Here is a 13,166-nt window from a genome sequence, read left to right as displayed (position 1 = left end):
CGTTGTGACGCTCCACTAAGGTCAGCCATCGTCCTCAGCCTGTTTCACCATTGATGTCTTGGTTGGATTGCTCTTTGTCACAGACCTCCCCCTCCACGTTACCGCCATGAGTGGCCCTAGACCGCCATGGCATAGCTCCAGACGTGGTCACTCTCAGGATACCAGGTCCACACAAGCTTCTCCACCATGACGCTAACAATCCACGGAGAAGTAAACTTAAACCAGCTTTGTACAAATGGTGGCACATAATTTAACTCTCTGATTCTTTCCTTGGTGTGAAAAAGTTACCCCTCAGGTTCCTATTAAAGGGTGTTCCGGCTTCCTCCCATATTCCAAAGACGTACAGGTTGTCAGGTTAATTGGCTTTGGTAAAGATTTTGAATTGTCCCAAGTGTGGAGGATAGTGCTAGTGTACGGGGATCGCTATTCGGCGCGGACTCCGTGGGCCAAAGGGGCCTGTTTCCAAGTATCTATAAACTAAACTAAACTAAACTAAACTAAACTAAACTAAACTAAACTAAACTAAACTAAACCACAGAAATTTAAATCACCATCATTTGGAGTATTTACAAAGGATACAAAGGATACAAAGGACCTTTATTATCACATACACCAAATGGTGTAGTGAAATTTGACTTGCCATTGAAGCACACGAATAAAGATAAGGCACAACATTAAAGAATTTAACAAAAAACATAAAAACATCCCCCCACAATGGTTCCCACTGTGGGGGAAAACTGCAAAGGGCAGTCCCATCCCCTGTTCACCCATAGTCGGGCCTATTGTGGCCTCCGCAGCCAGTCAGATGTTTTCAGGCTCTCTTGTCAGAAAGCTGGAACTCCGGTGTCAGGTAAACACTCCTCAGCGGCTTGGAAATGTCCGGAGCGGCCGCTTCCTCCCCGGAGACCGTGGCACCCGAAGTCCTCAGGCTGCACTGGTTGGAGCTCGGACTTTGGAGATCTTGAATCCCAGGCCCCGCTGTGATCCAAATCCAGCGCCCGCAGCCACAGCTCCTCGATGTTGGATCGGCAGCCACAGCACTCCGGAGCTTACTGCACGGCGACCCGGTAAGGAATTGCCCGCTCCGTGATGGTGTCCCTGCGCTGCGCTGCTGCCAAAGCTTCAGTCCCAGCCGAACCTGACAGGAAAGGCCGCTCCAGTCCGATGGTAGGCCGTGAAGAGGGGGCGAAGAAACAGCTTGGAGGGAAGCCGCCTCTCCGACCAGGTAGGGACTAGGAAATAAAGTTTCCCCCTTCCCCTACCCCCACCCACCTCATAAAAGTCTAGGAGACCTCCAACAGATTAGTATGCAAAAATACTGCCTTCAGTACTGTGCTAGCAATCCATTTTGATGCATAGAGGACTCTGTAAATCAAAATGTTTATTTTTACAGTCATTAAAGATAAGACATATTACAAAATATTGCCGACAAAAACAACAGTTATCATTTTAAACTCAACCGTCCAACCTATTTCTTTGAAAGTTTAGCTTAGTTTAGTTTTGAAATATAGGCGGGAAACAGGATCTCCGGCCCACCAAGTCCGCACCGACCAGCGATCCCCGTACACTAGCACTATCACACATGCACTAGGGACAATTTACATTTATGTCAAGCCAATGAACCTACGAACCTGTATGTCTTTGGAGTGTGGGGGAAAATCGAAGATCTCAGAGAAAGCCCAAAAGGTCACAGGGAGAATGTACAAACTCCGTACAGACAAGCACCCGTAGTCAGGATTCAACCCAGGTCGCTGGCGCTGTAAGGCAGCAACTCTACCGCTGTGCCACCGTGCTCCCTCTTTGATCCCCATGAAAATGTTTACTGGCGTTTACTGGTGTAGGTGTGATTGTACCTTTCTCGGCTGCACATTTTTGGTCGAAAGAGCTCACAATGCCCAGTGTTTCACAATAGGTTTCCTGGAAGAACTTGGAGTCAACTGGAGTTAAGGATCTGCTCACAGCAAAGGCAGACTTCACCACTGCATGGTTGGATGAGAAGCCATTACAATAATGTCAAAACTGACCGCCAGGCATCCTAGCTGTAACCATGAATCATTCTGGGATCAGGATTGAGGTCAGGAAAGAAAATTGTCTAGAAGAAAGCAGTACTCAGATGACAGGTTTTCTGGTATCAAGGGTAGGATAAATGGAGCCATAACTGCTTCCATAAAACATGCTCTGCTGTGATTGATTTTATAAAATCGCAGCCTTTTGAAATATGTTTTTCTTGTTCTGGAGTCTTCAGATTGAAAACAATTATGCTCAGATGTAAAGAGATTGCTGACGTGCTGAGGTAATAGATAAACCTTATCTCTCTCCATACCAAACAAGTTAGAACATAATCTTTCAGACTACAAATTATGTGATTTAGATCTGCCGGAGGCAGACTTATGGTTCTTCGTGTTTTGGCCCATGGAAAATAAACTAATGGCTTGCACCACAGCATTTGATGTATAATTCACAGCTGATTATAGGGGAATGACACGATGGTATCACTCTCATCTCAAAGGAAGCATGCTGTGAATTCATACCTCGACCCACACGCAGAGACTGCAATGTAAAATCTAAGCTGAACCGCCAGTATGATTTGGACCCACCAGTACGACTGATACATTAATCTGAAACCCCTTTACCTCTCTCGTGGATGTGTGCAACTGACCCCTTGACACTGTTCAAAGAGCGGGGCAGTGCTTCCCAATGTCCTGGTTGACTTTTATCCATTAACAAATGACTACTTTACTATAGACTTGAGAGATACATTGTGGAAACAGGCCCTTTGGCCCACCGAGTCCATGTCAACCAGCGATCACCCATGTTCTAGAAAACATAGAACATAATAGGTGCAGGAGTAGGTCATTCTGCACTTTGAACCAGCACCGCCATTCAATATGATCATGGCTGATCATCTAAAATCAGTAATCCGTTCCTGCTTTTTCCCCCTTAAACCTTGATTCCTTTAGCTCTTAGAGCTAAATCTATACTCACTTGAAAGTATCCAGTGAATTGGCCTCCACTGCCTTCTGTGGCAGAGAATTCCACAGACTCACAACTGAGACTATTGTCTCTGGGTAAAAAAGTTTCTATCCAAAATGGCCTACCCGTTGTTCCGAAACTGTAAACCCTGGTTCTGGACTCCCCCAACATAGGGACCATTTTTCCTGCATCTAGCCTGTCCAATCCTTTAAGAATTTATATATTTCAATGATATCCTCTCATCCTTCTAAATTCCAGTGAATACAAGCCCAGTTGACCCAATCTTTCATAATATGTCTGTTCCACCATCCCTGGAATTAACCTGGTGAACCTTTGCTGCACTCCCTCAATAGCAAGAATGTCCTTCCTCAAATTAGGAGACCAAAATTGCACACAATACTCCAGGTGTGGTCTCACCAGGGCCCTGGATAACTGCAGTAGGACCTCCTTGCTCCTAAACTCAAATTATCTCACAATGAAGGCCAACATGCCATTAGCTTTCTTCTCTGCCTGCAGTACCTGCATGCTCACTTTCAGTGACTGATGTGCAAGCACGCACATGTCTCGTTGCACCTCCCATTTTCCTAATCTGACACCATTCAGATAATAATCTGCCTTCCTGTTCTTGCCACCAAAATGGATACTCACATTTATCCACATTCTACTGCATCTGCCGTGCATCTGCCCACTCACCCAATCTATCCAAGTCACCCTGCAGCCTCATAGCATCATCCTCGCAGCTCACACTGCCACCCAGCTTTGTGCCATGTTGTTCTATGTTTTCTATAGCAGCACTATCCTACATTAAGGAACAATTTTTTTACCAAAGTCAATCAACCTGCAAACCTGTACATCTTTGGAGTGTGGGAAGAAACCGGGGCACCCGGAGAAAACCCGCGTGGTCGCAGGGAGAACGTATAGAACGTTTTTATTAGTATGGGTGTTCGAGGTTAAGTGGAGAAGGCAGGAGAATGGGGTTAGGAGGGAGAGTTAGATCAGCCATGATTGAATGGCAGAGAAGAATTGATGGGCCAAATAGCCTCATTTCACTCCTATTCCTTATGACCTTATGACAAACTCCGTACAGACAGCATTCGGAGTCAGTGTCAAAAAAGTATCTGGGTCTGGAAGGTCGCAACTCTATCGATGTGCTACCATGCCGCCAATGAGGGACAAAGTTTAGAGGTGATGTTTTGGAGGCGAGGCGGTGTAGGGTGCCTAGAATGCTTTGCCAGGGTTGGAGATCGAGCCAGATATAACAGTGGAAATTAAGAGGATTTTAGATAGGCAAATGGGTATGTAGGGATTGGAAGGATATGGATCACGATCAAGGAGAAGAGATTTATTAAACTTGCTATGATGTTCTGCATGTGTAACGTGGGCCATAGGGCCTGTGTTGTATTGTTCTATGTTCTTATTTATCTGGATTTCACTGATGATCCTGACTGCAGAAGATTCTTCTTCTTCAAAACAGTTGACAATTACTTTCATCTTTTCAAAATTTGCATCATAGTAGAGTACAGCAGAGAGCCATGTACCCCACCTAGTCAAAACAGGGCTGAGGAGGTAGCGGAATCTTGGGTGCCATTTCCTTAAACAACTGCACACGTGACGGTGCTCTGTGGAAGATTTTCTGGACATTGGAAACTAGGCGATCGACATTTGCAAACAAGCTACGTAAGGGGGGACTTGATAGAGGTCTTTAAAATGATGTGAGGGATAGACGAGTTGACGTGGACAAGCTTTTCCCATAGAGAGTAGGGAAGATTCAAACAAGAGGACATGACTTCAGAATTAAGGGACAGAAGTTTAGGGGTAACATAAGGGGGAACTTCTTTACTCAGATAGTGGTAACTATGTGGAATGAACTTCCAGTGGAAGTGGTGGGGGCAGGTTCGATTTTATCATTTAAAAATAAATTGGATAGGTATATGGATGGGAAAGGAATGGAGGGTTATGGTCTGAGTGCAGGTAGATGGGACTAGGGGAAAATAATTGTTCAGCATGGACTTGTAGGGCTGAGATGGCCTGTTTCCGTGCTGTAATTGTTATATGGTTATATGGTTATGTGCTTGGCAATTCTCTGAAGTCCTTGAGCTAAGCAGGTCAAATGCAACATTTTGGGGAAAAAAACTTTGTCACAAACAGAAGAACATTCTCGTGTTTTGTACCTTCTGACCAAAGTACAGCAAGTGAAGCTGTAAACAACTGAGCATTAGTTAGTGGAGCTGTTTGGCTTCCCCAATACTTCCAATGTCAACAAATGCTCCTTGGACAGTTGACCTGCCTCCAGTGTACCGATGACCACATTGGCAACATATCTCCCCACAGCATTGGTTGTCTTGTCTATTGAGACCCATATTTTGTTGCATGCAACTTCATCTCTAATTTTCTGCACAACAATGTTGAAGTTGCAGTAACTGTAGTGAGGAGGCAAGCTTGGGTATTTCGCTTGGGTAGTCTGCACCCCAGCGGTATCAACATTGACTTCTCTAATTTTAGATAGCCCTTGTCTTCTCCCTCCTCCCCTTCCCAGCTCTCCTTCTAACCCTACTGTATCCACCTCTTCCTTTCTTTTTCCTGCCCCCCTCCCCACAGCAGTCTGATGAAGGGTCTCAACCCAAAACGTCACCTATTCCTTCTTTCCCTAGATGCTGCCTCACCCGCTGAGTTTCCACAGCAATTTTTGTCAACCTTCGATTTTTCCAGCATCTGCAGTTCTTTCTTAAATAGATCTTGGAGATGATTGAACCAGCGGTCAGCGGCACAAATGAATGGCTCCCCGGTTTCGCGCTGGTGGTGGAGGTTTTCTTGTAAGTTATAGTATGTTAACATGTTAATAATAACATTAATATTAACGTGTTAACATAGAAAACATAATCACAGATTTTGGCACTCGATTGTGATAAAGGCGTTATCCTGGTGAAATCATCAAAAACGGCATGAAAAGGCACATGGTATTTATGGCAAAAATCCTGGTTCTACTAATCACTATTGTTATTAGTGGGAAATTACTCTATATCAATTAGCTGCTGCGGTTCTTACATTGCGACAGTGTCTATACTTCAAAAGTACTTCATAGTTTAAATAGCTTCATACTTTAAAGCCTTCCTTTGATCTGGTATTTTGTTGGTTCACATGCTTGATCAATGGTGTTTTATCATTAATGTTTTATTATTATTAATGTTTAGTGTTTTCTGAGATTCGTAACTGTCACTGTATGTCATGTTGTTACTTGTGGGCGGAGCATCAAGGCAAATTCCTTGTATGTGAATACTTGGCCAATAAACTTACTTAAATAACTTACTTATTACTTAAAACATCTGGGATTTCCAAAGAAAGGAAGGCTTACATTCATATGTGTAGGAAGGAATTGCAGATGCTGGTTTAAACCGAAGATAGACACAAAATGCTGGAGTAACTTAGCATTAGACAGACAATATCTCTGGAGAGAAGGAGAGACAATAAACTCTCTTGACTTGACTTGACTTGACTTGCCTTGACTTGAATGGGTGACGTTTTGGGTTGAGGCCCTTCATCAGACATTCATATAGCATACGTCAAAGTGTTCTGTGTTTTGACTTTTAAATGTGTAACTGCACATGGAACGTGAAAACACATTCTCTGCTACAGAGAGAATATTCAGTGCCTGCCAAGGAATGACTGGCATAAGAATACAGAACTAGTAACTCATTCTGTTCATTCCAATACATAGAGATTATACAAATAATTATTGTGGTCTTGTGCTGTACGTCTCCGTTCCTAAATAAACGGCGGATCTCCCTGGTATTCTCCTACTTTCAAGAGTCGAGAGTCAAGAGTCAAGAGTGTTTTATTGTCAGATGTCCTAGATAGAACAATGAAATTCTTACTTGCACGGCAGAAAATGTAACATAGTACACTGTAAACAATATAATAACATGAGAGAAAAACAAAGTTCAGTGTGTGTATATACAGTATCCACATACTCACATATACACATATATACAGATCATATATATATATATACATAAGCACACATACTGTATGTACACATGAAATCAAACAAGCAATAATAGTGCAATAGTAACAATAATAATCGTAGTTCAGAGCTTATTTGAGATTGTCGGGTTTAATAGCCTAATGACTATTGGAAGACTATTGTAGATGTTGGTTTACTATGAAGACAGACACAAAATGCTGGAGTAACTGAGCAGGTCAGGCAGCTTCTCTGGAATAGGGTGAAGGAATAGGTGACGTTTCAGGTTAAGACTCTTGTATTGATCCAGTCGGAAGAAGGGTCTCGACCTGAAACGTCGCCTATTCCATTTTTCCAGAGATGCTGCCTGATCCATTCAGTTTCTCCAGCACTTTGTGGCTATCTTCTCTTAGTTTAGTTTAGTTTACGTTTGAGATACAGCATGGTAACTGGACATTCGGCCTGCCGAGTCTGTACTGACCAAAAATCAGCTGTTCACTAGTTCTATCCTACACCCCATGGACAATATTACAGATGCTAATTAACGTACAAAGTTGCACATCTTTGGAATGTGGGAGGAAATTGGAGCACCCGGTGAAAACCCACGTGGCCATAGGGAGAACGTACAATCTCCATCCAGACAGCACCCGTAGTCAGGATCGAATTTGGGTCCGTGGCACTGTCAGGCAGCAACTCTACTGCTGCGCCACTGTGCCGCTCTCTTGCTTCTCCGGTTCTCAGTATTTTAAACTCTGAACTTTGCCTGATGTAACATAAGTTCATAGTTCATAAGTTATAGGCCATGATTATACTGAATGGTGATGAAGACTTGAAGGGCCAAGAGGCCTATTCCCACTCCTATTTCCTTGTGCTTTTATATTCAACGGGAACATAAACAGCATAGTCACTGCTTCAAAATAATTCAGTGGGTTAGGCCACATCCCTAGAGAACATGTATGGCGAGATTTTGGGTCGTGATCATTGTTCAGATTGATTGTGGTGGGGGGGGAGGGGTGGGGGGGGGGGGGGGGGGGAAGGGGGGGAGGGGGCGGGGGGTGGCGGGGAGGAGACAGCTGGGAAAGAGAGGTGGGGGTGGGACAAAGCATGGTAATGAAAGGTGGAGGCATGTGAGGAAGTTTTATTTATTGGCAGATGGTTTGACAAAAGCGAGACATGAAAAGATAAAAAGCGTGAGATGAGGAGATAGAGATAAATGAGGTTTGAAATGTGAAGTCAGAGGATGGAATATAGGTGTTACCCCTTCAGGTTCCTATTAAAACAATTCCCCCTTCACCTTAAACCAATGCCCTCCCTCTGGCTCTTGATTCTCCTACTCCCTTATCCTGAGATTGTGTGTGGTGCTACATAGATGTGTTTTTGTTCTTTCGAATATGTTCCCTTCCTCATCCCCTTCCCCTTGCCCTTTGCAAATCTCATGGCAGTTTCAGAAGATTGAGCATGGCTGGTATAACCCAGCTGTTTCAGCTAGATGCAAACCCCTACAGCATCAGGTTCAAGGGTGACACTAAATTGAAGAAGGACATTCTTGCTATTGGGGGAGTGCTGCGTAGGTTGACAAGGTTAATTCCCGGGATGGCGGGACTAACGTATGATGAAAGAATGGGCCGACTGGGCTCGTACTCACTGGATTTTGGAAGGATGAGAGGGCACCTTATAGAAAAATATAACATGCTTAAGGGATTTGACTGGCTAGATGCAGGTGAAATGTTCCCGATGTACGGGGAGTCCAGAACCAGAGGCTCCAGCTTAAGAATAAGGGGTAGGCTATTTAGGACTGAGATGAGGAAAAACATTTTTATGCAGAGAGTTGTGAATCTGTGGAATTCTCTGCCACACAAGGCAGTGGAGGCCAATTCACTGGATATTTTCAGAGATAGTTAAATTTAGCTCATAGGGCTATCAGAATCAAGGGATATGGGGAAAAAGTAGGAACGGGGTACTGATTGTGAATGACCAGCCATGATCATATCGAAAGGCGGTGCTGGCTGGAAGGGCCGAATGACCTATTCCTACACCTATTTTCTACGTTTCTATGTTTCTAAAGCATCCCGGCCACGCAAAACAATGCATACGTACTCCACCACGCACGTCAGCAGGATGGTTCTTGTCAGACACGCAACCTCCCAAACTAAATTAAGTTAAAGTAAAGTAAAGTAAAGTTATACAGCCGCAAATAAGAACGCAGTTGCGCAAATGAATGTCAGACATTTTTTTCTGGTTGAGTGGAAACAGATAAAGATTGGAAATTGATCTCTCCAGTTTCCACAGGGCACCGATAATGCTTGCCGCATTCCCGCAGCTGCTATCTGTCTTCCCTTTCACCAATGATCATGCGTCCTGTGTCAGCTTCTCCCAAAAGCAATCCACCTTCTGGCATCGATAACACTGCCAAGCCAGGATTGTCCTGAGTTCCATGGAATCAATGATGAACTCTCTCACTTTGTGTTTGAGCACTGTGGAAGAAGTGGGCGGCACGGAGGCGCAGTGGTGGAGTTGCTGCCTTACTGCGCCAGAGACCCGGCTTCATTCCTGCTGGATTGTACAGGTGTTGCCTGGACAGAGTTTGTGTGTTTGCCCTGTGACCACATGGGTTTTCTCCGGGTGCTCCGGTTTGCTCCCACACCGCAAAAATTCCAAAACGGTTTTTAGGTTAATTGGCTTTTGTAAAGTGTAAAATGCCCTGAATGTGTAGGATAGTGCTAGTGTACGGGGTGATCGCTGGTGAGCATGGACTTGATGTGTAAAGGGCCTATTTCCATGATTGGATGAATTATGCATCCAATGGTGGGATGGATTGGTTGGCCAATAGACAATAAACAATAAGTGCAGGAGTCGGCCATTTGGCCCTTCGAGCCAGCACCGCCTATCATTGTGATCATGGCTGATCATTCACAATCAGTACCGTGTTCCTACCTTCTCCCCATATCCCTTGACCGCTATCTTTAAGAGCTCTATGTAACTCTCTTGAAAGCCTCCAGAGAATCAGCCTCCACCGCTTTTTGAGGCAGCGAATTCCACAGACTCACAACTCTCTGTGAGAAGAAGTGTTTCCTCGTCTCTGTTCAAAATGGCTTACACCTTATACTTAAACTGTGGCCCTCAGTACTGGACTCCCCCAACATCAGGAACATGTTTCTTGCCTCTAGCGTGTCCAAACCCTTAATAATCTTATATGTTTCAATAAGATTCCCTCTCATCCTTCTAAACTCGAGTATACAAGCTCAGCCGCTCCATTCTCTCAGCATATGACAGTCCCGCCATCCCGATATTTAATTAATTATTTTACTTTAGTTTAGTTTAGAGATATAGCATGGAATCAGGTCCTTCAGCCCACCACGTCCACACCAACAATAGTTCTATCCTACACACTAGGGACAATTCACAGAAGCCAATTCACCTGCAAACCTGCATGTCTTTGGAATGTGGGAGGAAGCCGGAGCACCCGGAGAAAACCCACATGGTCACAGAGAGAACATACAAAATTCATATAGACAGAGCCCATAATCAGTATCGCACCCGAGTCTCTGGCGCTATAAGACAGCAGCTCTACCACTGCGCCACTGTGCTGTTATACACTCTTTCAGAATTTTCACCTTTTTACATTTTGTTTGCTTTGAGTGTACTAGAGTTTAGGAATTAAAATTCTTCTTCTTAGACTGACTATGGTGTGGTAACATGGTGCATCCTCCAGGAGTGGATGCAACGAGAATTGCTCAAGACTGTGAATGTCCATGCACACAGGAACTTCAAGGACACAGCAGTGTTTACCATTTAGAAGTGGGAATCTACTTTCACTCTCCTGCCCCCAACACACAATTACAAACCTCTTTGCCAATCGAGGTGAAGTCAGCACCTGTACAAATGAATGTGTAGGAAGGAATGGCATAGAGTCATAGCCAAAGTGTGATATAGTGTGGTACCAGGCCCTTCAGCCCAACTTGCCCATGCCGGCCAACATGTCCCAGCTACACTAGTCCCTCATGCCCATGTTTTGTCCATATCCAAACTGTTACCATTACTGTTTGTCATCTACATCAATGATTTGGATGAGAACATACAGGGCACGATTAGCAAGTTTGCTGATGATACAAAAGGGGTGGTTTTGCAGATAGTGAAGATGGTTGTAAAAGATTGCAGTAGGATCTGGATCGATTGGCGAGGTGGGCGGAGGAATGCTTGATGGAATTTAATACAGAGAAATGTGAGGTGTTGCATTTTGGGACGTCTAACAAGGGCAGGGCCTACACAGTGAATGGTAGGCTTCTGTGGAGTGTTATAGAGTAGAGGGATCTAGGAGTGCAGGCGCATGGTTCCTTGAAGGTTGAGTCGCAGGTAGATAAGGTGGTCAAAAAGGCTTTTGGCACATTGGCCTTCGTCAGTCATAGTATAGGGTATAGATGTCATGTTGCAGTTGTATAAGAAGTCGGTGAGACCGCATTTAGAATATTGTATTCAGTTCAGGGCACCATGTTATAGGAAAGATATTGTCAAGCTTGAAAGGGTTCAGAGAAGATTTACGAGGATGTTGTCAGGACTAGAGGGTGTGAGCTATAGGGAGAGGTTAAGTAGGCTGGGTCTCTATTCCATGGAGCACAGGAGGATGAGGGGAGATCTTATAGAGGTGTACAAAATCATGAGAGGAATAGATCGGGTAGATGCACAGTCTCTTGCCCAGGTTAGGGGAATTGAGGACCAGAGGACATATGCTCAACGTTAAATGTAAAAGATTTAATAGGAATCTGAGGGGTAACCTTTTTGCACAAAGGATGGTGGGTGTATGGAACAAGCTGCCAGATAAGATAGTTGAGGCTGGGATTATCCCAATGTTTAAGAAACAATTAGACAGGTACATGGATAGGACTGGTTTGGAGGGATATGGACCAAGCGCAGGCAGATGGGAATAGTGTAGCTGGGACATATAGGTCGATGTCGGCAAGTTAGGCCGAAAGGCCTGTTTCCACACTGTATCACTCTATGACTCCATCCAATCCTATCCTATCCTATCCTATCCTATCCTATCCTATCCTATCCTATCCTATCCTATCCTATCCTATCCTATCCTATGCTATGCTATCCTATCCTATCCTATCCTATCCAAGTACCTGTCTAACTGTGAAATGTTGGGATAGTCCCAGTCTCAACTACCCCCTCTGGCAGCTTGTTTCATACACTCACCAAACACCAAAATCTACACCAAAGATCAACACAAAAAGCTGAGTTACTCAGCGAGACAGGCAGCATCTCTGGAGAAAAGGAATAGGTGATCTTTCAGGTCTGAAGAAGGGTTTCCAACCAAAACGTCATCTATTCCTTTTCTCCAAAGATGCTGCCTGAGCCACTGAGTTCCTCCAGCTTTTTGTGCCGATCGAGATGAATAACAGTTAGACTCCACCCTGTTGCATGGAGCCAAGTCATGGAGCACCTACAGCAGGCACCTGAGAGCCTTGGAACAATACCATCAAAGATCCTTACGAAAGATTCTGAGGTTCAGCTGGGAGGACAAATGCAACAACATCAGCGTTTTGGAGGAAGCCAACATGACCAGCATCACCACCACAATAATACAGCACCAACTTTAATGGACTGGCCATGTCATCCGCATGTCCAACACACATCTCCCTAAACAAATCCTGTACTCTCAATTGAAGGAAGGTCGGCGAGCCCCCGGTTGGCTAAAGAAACGCTTCAAGGACAACATCTAGAACAGTCTGAAGAAATTCCACATCACATCAAGCAACTGGGAGCACATTGCACCGGACAGGCGCTCCTGGAGGAAATCCGTGCAGGAAGGAGCTGCACTTCACGTAATGGAACTACGCCATGTCGCAGAGACAAAGCGACAGCACCGTAAGGAGAGAGAGAAGGGGAGTCGATGACTACAAACCACCGCCAGTCTCCACTGCCCATGTTGAACCAAGGTGTGTGGATCGTGGATCAGCCTCTACGGACATCTGCAGACCCACAAGTAGACAACGTAAGGAGAGGAGAGGGCAGTCAAACTCTTTTCGAGTGACTGCCGATGATGATGATGATGAGACATTGGCAGACTTTGAGTGCCCTGGTGAAAACTAATGTACTTCACAACAAGGTTAGACCATTGCTAATAAGCTAGTAAGCTAACAGATACGATGATGTTTGACTGGAGAATGTATGACATTCATAAAAAATTCCAATCAGGATTTAAGGAGTGGGAATTTGATACCACATGGAGAGA

This window comes from Leucoraja erinacea, chromosome 2 (assembly GCF_028641065.1).
Source record: "Leucoraja erinacea ecotype New England chromosome 2, Leri_hhj_1, whole genome shotgun sequence".
NCBI lineage: Eukaryota > Metazoa > Chordata > Chondrichthyes > Rajiformes > Rajidae > Leucoraja > Leucoraja erinaceus.
This window is presented reverse-complemented; position numbering follows the sequence as displayed.